Below are 8,806 nucleotides of genomic sequence, written 5' to 3' on the forward strand. Positions count from 1 at the left end.
CATTGGACCACTACCCTCATGGAAGAAGCAGACACATTTTGTTCTTACTGAATAGACACTTATTCTGGATAAGGATTTGCCTTCCCTGCAGATGTTCTTGCCAAAATTACCATCTGTGGATATACAGAATACCTTATCCACCCTCATGGTGATCCACATATTGTTTCTGATCAAGGAACTTGGCCAATGGTGTGTGGCAATGAGCCTATGTCCATGCAATTCACTGGTCTTACCATTTTCTCCGCCATCCTGAACCAATTGGATTTAGAATGATGGCCTTTTGAAAACTCCAGTTACAGCTCCAGCTAAGTGGCAATATCTTCAGGGCTAGGACTTTGAATTCCAGGAGGCTTTATAGGCTGTAACTATGGTGCTATTTCTCCCATAGCCACGATTCACAGATCCAGGAATCAAGAAGTGAAGATAGGAGTGGCACTGCTCACTATTATCTCTAATATATGACCCACTAACAAAATATACGCTTCCTATCCCTGAGCCCTTATGCCCTGCTGGCCTAGAGATGTTAGTTTCAAAGGGAGGCATGCTTCCGCCAGAAGACAGAGCAAGAATTCCATTGAACCAGAAGTTGAGATTGCCACCCAACCACTTTGAGCTCCACAAGCCTCTGAATCAACAGAGTAGGGAGTGATTGTACTGGTTGGAGTGGTTGATCCTGACTACCAAGGGAAAATTCAGTTGCTACCACACCATGAAGGTTAAGAGGATGTCTAGAATACAGATCTGTTGGGATATCTCTTAGTACTATCATGTCCTGTGATTGAAGTCAGTAGAAAACCACAACTAAATTCAAGCAAAGGTTTGGGTCACCTCTCCAGGTTGAAATACTTGCTGAGGGCAAAGGAAATATGGAATGGATGATGGAAGGCAGCTATAAATAACAGCTATAGCCATGTGACAAGTTACTGAAATGGGGACTGTTAAGTTATAGTTCCTTATGTTTGTATATACACACATACCTACACACACACACATACACGTTCACACAAATAGCAAATTGTTCTTCCCTCTTGTTCCATTATCCTCTAACATATGTACTAACAGTTTACTTTATATCACAGAATTTATGTGAGTTATCGAGAGTGAGCATGACCAGTTTGCATCCTCTTATAAAGGGTTATTTTGGGTCGTAGGCAGGATAGGCCTATCACGTTAGACTTAGGACATAGCTATCGCCCTTATTTGGGGATTAAGTATAGTTCAGAGCACAGTATGAGTGCAAGGTTGGCCAGGTGGACTGTATAATGGTCAGTTCATGGGTCAAGTTGGGTAGTCCCATTACTCAACCAAACACCATTAACCTAGCTGCTATAAAGTATTTTGTAAATGTTTTTAATATCTTTTATCACTTGAGTTTAGACTATCCTACTTTGGTGGACCTGATTCCATCAGCCGAACTGCCTTGATTCCTTGAAGAAATTGCACCTGTGGACTAGCTCCCACTTATTCCCAAATCCCATCCTGTCTTTTCTGGTGGTTCCTGACAGCAATAAAGATGCTAGAGCTAGTAGTCCAAGAATACACTTGAAGGGTCAAAGAATCCCAGAGTATGAAATGAGCAGATAGAAGTGACAACTTGGGAAAACAAAGTGACCTGTGGACCTCAGCACACGTATGAAAACAGTGGCAGTAGTTAAACAGATTCAGGGACTTAGCACATATTCCCTCCATCAGAAATGGTCCTCCATATCCTCCAGATCTCAACTCAAGTGCTCAAGACCATCCATAACCATTCAGCACATGGACCATGACTCACCACCCTGGCTGGTTTTCACAGCACTACGTGACCATATACTGCCTGTCTGTCATTACATACATACTCTTTCCCAACCGAAGTGAAATAACTTGCCTGGCAAGTTCAGTATTCAATCTTCAAGCAAGTTCAGCATTCAGTCTTCAGTACCCTCGAATACAGCTGGCGCTCAATAGTTGTTGAATAACTAGGAGTGCTCCCTTCCTTAAAAGCTTTAAAGATGTCAACATTTAGATGAATTCTTTGGTCAAAACCTTCTACTAGTTAGTAATGCCAAATAGTTTACCTATAATGTTCTGGTTAATAGGAAAATATTGACCTATCCTTAATGGCTTACATCGACTCCTACAACCATGATAACCCACAAAATATTCCCTGTATCAGAAAAACTTAAAATTCAACAGATTGCTTTTTCAGCCATTTCTTTTTATTTACAGTTTGTGTTCAATGCAAATCAATTCCATAACATGAGAAGTTACTATGAATCAAAGCATAAATACACAAACACAATATACAATCCAAAATAGATGTACAGCATTCAGGTATGAAACAAAACGGAATGTTCATTCTCACACACAGTAGTCTTGATAACCAAGGTCCTTTTTTCCCATCTTTAGGAACCCACACCAGAAAAACTGTATCCAGCAGATCTCAAGCTACTGTGTGTGAGAATGAACATTCCGTTTTGTTTCATACCTGAATGCTGTACATCTATTTTGGATTGTATATTGTGTTTGTGTATTTATGCTTTGATTCATAGTAACTTCTCATGTTATGGAATTGATTTGCATTGAACACAAACACAATATACAATCCAAAATAGATGTACAGCATTCAGGTATGAAACAAAACGGAATGTTCATTCTCACACACAGTAGCTTGAGATCTGCTGGATACAGTTTTTCTGGTGTGGGTTCCTAAAGATGGGAAAAAAGGACCTTGGTTATCAAGACTACTGTGGCCATATTAGATAGCGGAACATCTAAGCATCGGTGTGTGACCATGCGAACAAAAGACCTTAGAGTGTCTATTTTTAAAAAGCTTTCTGTGCATCGAGGCAGTTGTGAAAAGATTTACTTTCCAGAATCAAGCCCACTTCAGGCTTAGGACCAGGTTCTACCTATCTAAAAATATTGACTAACAGAAAGCGTTCCAAATGTGGCTATTCTGATTCAGAGTTAAAAAAAAAAAAAGTATTTACAGAAAGAGTATAAAAGTTTTTCCGAATTTAATGTAAGCAAGCTTCCAATCTTCACTTCCCAAATACTTGATTTACAATTTTGGCTCCGGCACATATTTTGCCTTTTTAATTTCAAGATTTGTCGATTTTACCTTCAAAACAGATCATTTTTTAAATCGTAAAAAGTATTCAGCATATGCAGAAATACGAAGCATTCTTAAATTAGTTGAGGTCAATGTACTTCTTCTACTCTTTGGAATCAGTTTAGCTAAATGAATCTGGCACTCTTGTTGAACAGGACTAAGTGATAGTATGTAAGCAAAATTTACTCATTATGCTTCAATCCGGGGTAGATTCCAATCCATCACTGCCCTGGCTCATGTCAATTACTATATAAAAAAATCAAATGCAATGTCAAATCCAAAGCCTCAGAGGAAAGAGTTCAGTTCCCAAGAAACAGTGATAGCTTAACAATGTAAAACTTTATCTAGAGTACATAGGCATTAAATTAGTACTGCTGAGACAATGCATTGAGGATTTACAGTGACACCTGGAAGTTCCTTCTAATGTACATATAAATAGAATCATGGAAGCTTTTTGTATTACCTAACTGTTTTATGGCCATAAAGATTTAATGAGCCAAATGAAAACGGATTCTGTTTACATCCCATCCTTTGTATCTAGGTAAGATAAAATCTATTCTCATTTTCAAGGTGGAATTTTAGGTGTCCATACTTCTTAAGCCACACTTAAAGAAATCATCTCTTAACTAATCTTGGATGTTGTCTCTTCATCTTGTACATGAAACTCCAGTAGATTTAACAGACATTCATCATCTAGTCAAACCCTTCACATGTTCTTCAAACCAATCAAATTTGGGATCCTCAACATTTTCTGTGTCAATAAAATAAGGTGTGGAATTAGCAGATTCACTGAAGACCTGTTTTTTTCCTTGTCACACCAGATGTCTAGACGCCATTTGGATTAGGTTTAGAAGATGGGGAAGTATAGATGTTTCTTGGCCTGAGTCTCTTAACAGTAGAGATGTAGAAGGGAGAGTGAGATCACGAAGAGACTGGCTGTTGACTGGAGAGCACCGCCAGTTGCCGTGGTGGTGGTGGCATTAGCTGTATTTGGGGCAGTCGAGGTATTCTGGGAGGGGTTACTTGAAAGCGTTACAACAGTTGTTTGATTTGAATAAATCTAAAATACATAAAAAGTTACACTGATAAATTTCCACACGTCACAGCTGCCTCCACGTACATGTAATATACAATTCAGATACAGGATATATTCTTAGATTGCTCTTTCCCCATTATTTCCTTACCCCATCACTTAATTCTGAATTTTTGCTTAGTCTAAGGTCATTCTTTCAGCTTCCAAGCACACTACCTACAGATGCCTAAATGACTGCAAATAGTAATGACCAAAAACAAACAAAAATGTTCCTCAGTAACTATAACTCCCAAGAGTGGGACTTTATTTTTAATTCTTTTTAAAGTAATAAAGGACCAAGTCTAGTTTTTGTGACTATACTGACTTACTGGCATTGCAAAAAGATTTCCTCTATTTTCCTAGGAAGGGGAAGATTTTCGAGTTGCATGAATAACTTGGATTCTGCAATATTGGAAAATGTGACTTAAAACATTAGAATTGAGTCACTGTATACCCTAGATTTGCTAGGTAACTTCCACATACCCATTTAACACAGCTTTGGATTTAACTTAAGGGGTCAAGGGACATCTTCTCGGCTCCCTTACAATCTCAAAAGGGCCCTTCTCAAAAACAGCCACAACATTTGTTTTAAATTGAAAAATAGGAGTCCTTTGTTTGAAGCAAAATTATTTCTCCCCAAACACCATGAAGTCAGAATGACTTCACAAAAGATGCCGAGGGTTTGGTGTTAAATTTTCACCAGCAGCAACCTCCCTGCCTGGTCATTAAGCCCATTGCTGTGGCCAACAACCAAGGTTCCTCCAGTGTCCCAGGGCCTGAGTGGCATCATTCGCCACGCTGATTTTTTTCAAGTCACCAAATGCACAGTCCATCGGAGCACGTGATAATCTCTCCTTTGTCACAGAACAAAGGCAGATGGGAGATTTCAGCTCTCACTTCGAGGGAGGGTTTACAAGGGCTTCTGATTACAGGCAGGAGGGAGGATGTGGCACCAAGCAGGTCTGGGCCACATGTACATTTAGTTGCCTGTGATCCAAAGATAAATCCACTCGATATCAGCATCAGCGCCCTTTGTTGTCAAACCCGTCGCTAAGCAAATGTAGACTTAAAAATGCATAAATCCCATACAAAATAAACTAAAGAAAAATCTCGATCAAGTCAAACACATTTATTGGGCACCTACTGTGTGCAAGAATCTGCTTGTCCTACCAGGAAACAGCACTCTTACCAAAAGAAAGGCATTAATATGGTAAATTATTTAAAACAGGCTGCTGTTTGGGGACAAGACCTGGTTTCGGATGCCTGACGGGTTATCTGTTCTCATTCATACAAAGAGCTTTAGTGCAGCAGGTGACCTTTGTCAGAGCCTAGTGCAGCAATGGAGAATCTAAGGGTCCTCTACACCAACAAAAGAAACTAATGTTACTATATTAAATTGACGTTAAACAAAGATTTTCCCTACCAAATTAAATCTGCGTAACTAAACCCCCCTCTTGAAATTTCTGGGGGGGGAAAGCTGGTTAGAAAGGGGTGCGGGTAGGGGGGATCATTTCGTTTCCTGCGGCCGCGCCCCTCCCCCACCGACGAATTGTAAAAACCTCCGGAGCGCAGCCGACCCGCAAGACAATAGAGTACAGTTACGCGGCCCGCGGAGGGGAAGCCGAGGAGCGCTCCTCTCTCCGGCTGCGCTCCCAGGTGAGCACGGCGGCTGGGTGTCTGGGGACCAAAGACCCGTCGCACCCAACTTCTCGGAGGAAAAACTCAGGAGACACTCCTCAAAAAGCTCCAGCTGAAAGCGGTGGGGAGACCCCCGTTCCCACCCGTGCCCTCCGAGCTCGAGCTGCTGGAGAGAAATGGCCCTTCTCGCCCCCCAGCGCCCTCCCGCTCGGGTCTCCAAGGCTCAGCCCCTAGCCTCCCTCGAGGCCGCCGCGCACCCACCTGCGGGGCAGCGCAGTCCTCGTAACCGCGCTGACACGAGGCGGTTCCCTGGATAGAGGCTCTGGGGAGGGGGCGGCGGAGACGGAGACAAAGCCTGGCGCGGACTTGGGACGCAACGTCCCACCCGTCGCCTGCCCAGAGGTAGCCTATGGGAGCTACTATGGGATAACGAGGTGACAAGAGGTGGACGTGTCATGTAAGGTCGTACCCGGGAGAGCGCAGGGTCCGGAGCCGGTCCCCGCCCAGGCTTCAGCCAGACCCACGCGGGACTGGGGTGGGTTAACAGGGCCAGAAAGCCGGGGCTTCCTCGGCATCCCCGAACCAGGGGAGTGGAGGATGGGAGTGAGAGCGGCGTCCCCGAAAGGGATCGTCCCCTCTTTGTGTGTGCGCAAGGGGCGCGAAGACACTCCTAGAGGGACGCGGGACGCCCTCCCGGAACGGCCTGGGGTCTGCGGGCGCTCCAGAGGTGGGAAGGGTTCATTCTCTCCGCTAGTGCTTCGGACCTCTGGGCAAAAGCGGGTGGCAGGCGCCAGTCGGCCTCAGAAGGCGCTGCCTGGGACTTAGGGCAGGGCAGGGTAGGGGCCTCCCGGCCCACGCACGGAGGTGCATTGTTCCCGGGGCCGTGGGAGGGTGGGGGCAGCCCGCCAGGGAGCCGAAAGCGGGCTCCACGCTGTCCTCCCCCAGGCCAGATTATGCGGGATTCTCTCTCTGCGCCCCAGTCCGCGGCCCGCGGTGGGGGCGCAGCCGGTCCCCTGGGGGCGGCTTCTCCCCCCCCCCGCCCCGTCAGGCGCGGCCCCCGGGCCCCGCGGGCGCCAGCGCCTCACCTGCGTGGGTAGGAGCAGCGCCAGAAGCAGCAGCCCCAGTCCGAGCCTGGCCACCATCGCTCTGCCCATGTCCGCTCCGTCGGCGTCGGTGCGCGGCGCGTCTCAGTGGATGCGGGGTGAGTGGAGAACCGCTGGCTTGGGGCGGGCGCAGGCAAGGTGGGGAGGGCGGCCGGCCGGCGGGACCTTATATACCGGGACAGCCACAATAGCCGTGACGTGGCGCCGCCCACCCACCCGCGCTCCCCTCCTCCGCCGCCACCGCCCCCCGCGCGCGTCGGCCGCCTCCCCGCCCCCTCCCCTGTCGCGCTCCCTGTCGCCTCCTCCCTCCGCCGCCGCCCGGGCCCTCGGCGGCCGGGAGACCCCAGGGCTGCCGGGCCACGGCAGGTGGGCGGCCGGGAGCCCCCGGCTGCTGGCGTGCTGCTTTGTGTTTCCCCGCGCCGACTGCGTGCAGGCTGGCACAGGCGCCCGGCGACTCCCACACAAGACCCGGGGCGAACTCGCGAACCACACACGCCGCGCCGGGGCCGGGTCCAAGTTTCCTTTGTTTCCCGGACCTGCCATCTTCCCCCCCACCCCCCCCCCGCCCAGAAGGAAAAGTCTGAGGCTCCTGCGCGGCGGGCAGCCTTTACTCCCGGCTCGGACCGCGGTGGGGGGGAAGGGGGAGGCCGGGGCCGGGGGCTTCTCTCCCCTTAGGGTTTCTCAAATCCCCACCCCAGAGGAAAGGGGGCTGCGGGGGCTTTGTGGGTACCCGGGCTGGCTGGCGGCGCCTGGGCTCGGAGCGACGCGTGCGCTCGGCCCCGCGCCCACCGCGCCGGCCCCTTCCCCCAGCCACTCGCTTTGTGTTTTTTTTGAGCTCCTGCATAGGCCAGGCTGTGTGCGCTCGGGGGCGCATCTGGGACGTATCCGGGGTCCGCATCCTCCAGAGGGTGGAGGAGCCGCCCGCGGACTCGCTGCCCAGACGCTGCGAACGACTGGGTTTCGATCCCGGGGCTCCTCTCGGCCGCGGCCGGCGGACCGGAGCGAGGAGGCGACAGCCCCACTCTGAGGGGCGACCCATCCCCTCCATCCCCAAAAGCCCCGCTGGCCTTTCCCCACCCGCCTTTGCTCCCGAGCCCTACACCGGGAACAGGAACCCATTAGAAAGGGGTCCCATTAGAATTCGTTGCCCCTCTGCAATTCCTGGGGACAGGCTTCTTTGGTCTCTGTTGGAAAGCACTTGCTTGTCGTTCGTTTAAAGCAAAAGCTTTGGGGACAAGGTATTTACTTTTCCGTAGTTGCCATTAGCAATTTAATGAACAGGCGCAAATAGATTAGTCATCATTCTGCAGATTTTAGTGGAAAATATTTTCCAGCCATTCCACTGCGAAAACTTTAAAGCATACAGCAAAAGTAGAAATAATTTTACTAGTGGAATATTTTCAGCTTCACTTTTTATTGCAGGACTTAATACTTTTATTTAAAGTTTGCTGGAGTGTTTTTGCGGTCTTTAAAGCAAACAACAGAGACCAAAACCCAGTAGGGTTGTGAATTTGTTTAAATTTCACTTTTCCAGAACAGTCTTGTAAAAACAAGATTAGTTTTATAGAAGCAGAGTGACAATGGACTCCACAATAGTTGGTCTTTGACTGAATCAGTCTGTGCCTTAATGGTCAGCCACTTTAACTCAGTAACTTTCCACGTTTGGTATGTGCTTGGGAACACAGGAATCTCTGTCGCGCACCAGTGGACTTTCCTGTTCAACAGTGTTACCACATTGTATAGAAGAAACCTGTTCAGCTTCTCCACACCTCTTGCAGAGTGTGAAGGGGCTGTGGCTCAGGAGTGCCTAGTTCCAAGGCAGGGCTCCTGTCAGGTTCTTCAAAAGCTGCTTATTGAACTAAGTGGTGGTATTCATAGGGTCCATTTATTGGCTGTCTT

General features: G+C 48.0%; 1 long non-coding RNA gene across 1 annotated transcript; it reads right to left on the reverse strand.

Moving 5' to 3' along the window:
* Positions 1 to 2,720: 2,720 nt before the first annotated feature.
* On the reverse strand, positions 2,721 to 7,136 carry LOC121029849 (uncharacterized). Its single transcript, XR_005789931.1, has 2 exons — positions 6,890 to 7,136; positions 2,721 to 4,154 (listed from the first exon to the last, which is right to left on the reverse strand). It is a non-coding gene; the product is annotated as an uncharacterized LOC121029849 (long non-coding RNA).
* Between the last annotated feature and the right edge of the window lie 1,670 nt (positions 7,137 to 8,806).

The sequence above is a fragment of the Herpailurus yagouaroundi genome, unplaced genomic scaffold (assembly GCF_014898765.1).
Source record: "Herpailurus yagouaroundi ecotype Mexico unplaced genomic scaffold, PumYag 139, whole genome shotgun sequence".
Classification (NCBI taxonomy): Eukaryota; Metazoa; Chordata; class Mammalia; order Carnivora; family Felidae; genus Herpailurus; species Herpailurus yagouaroundi.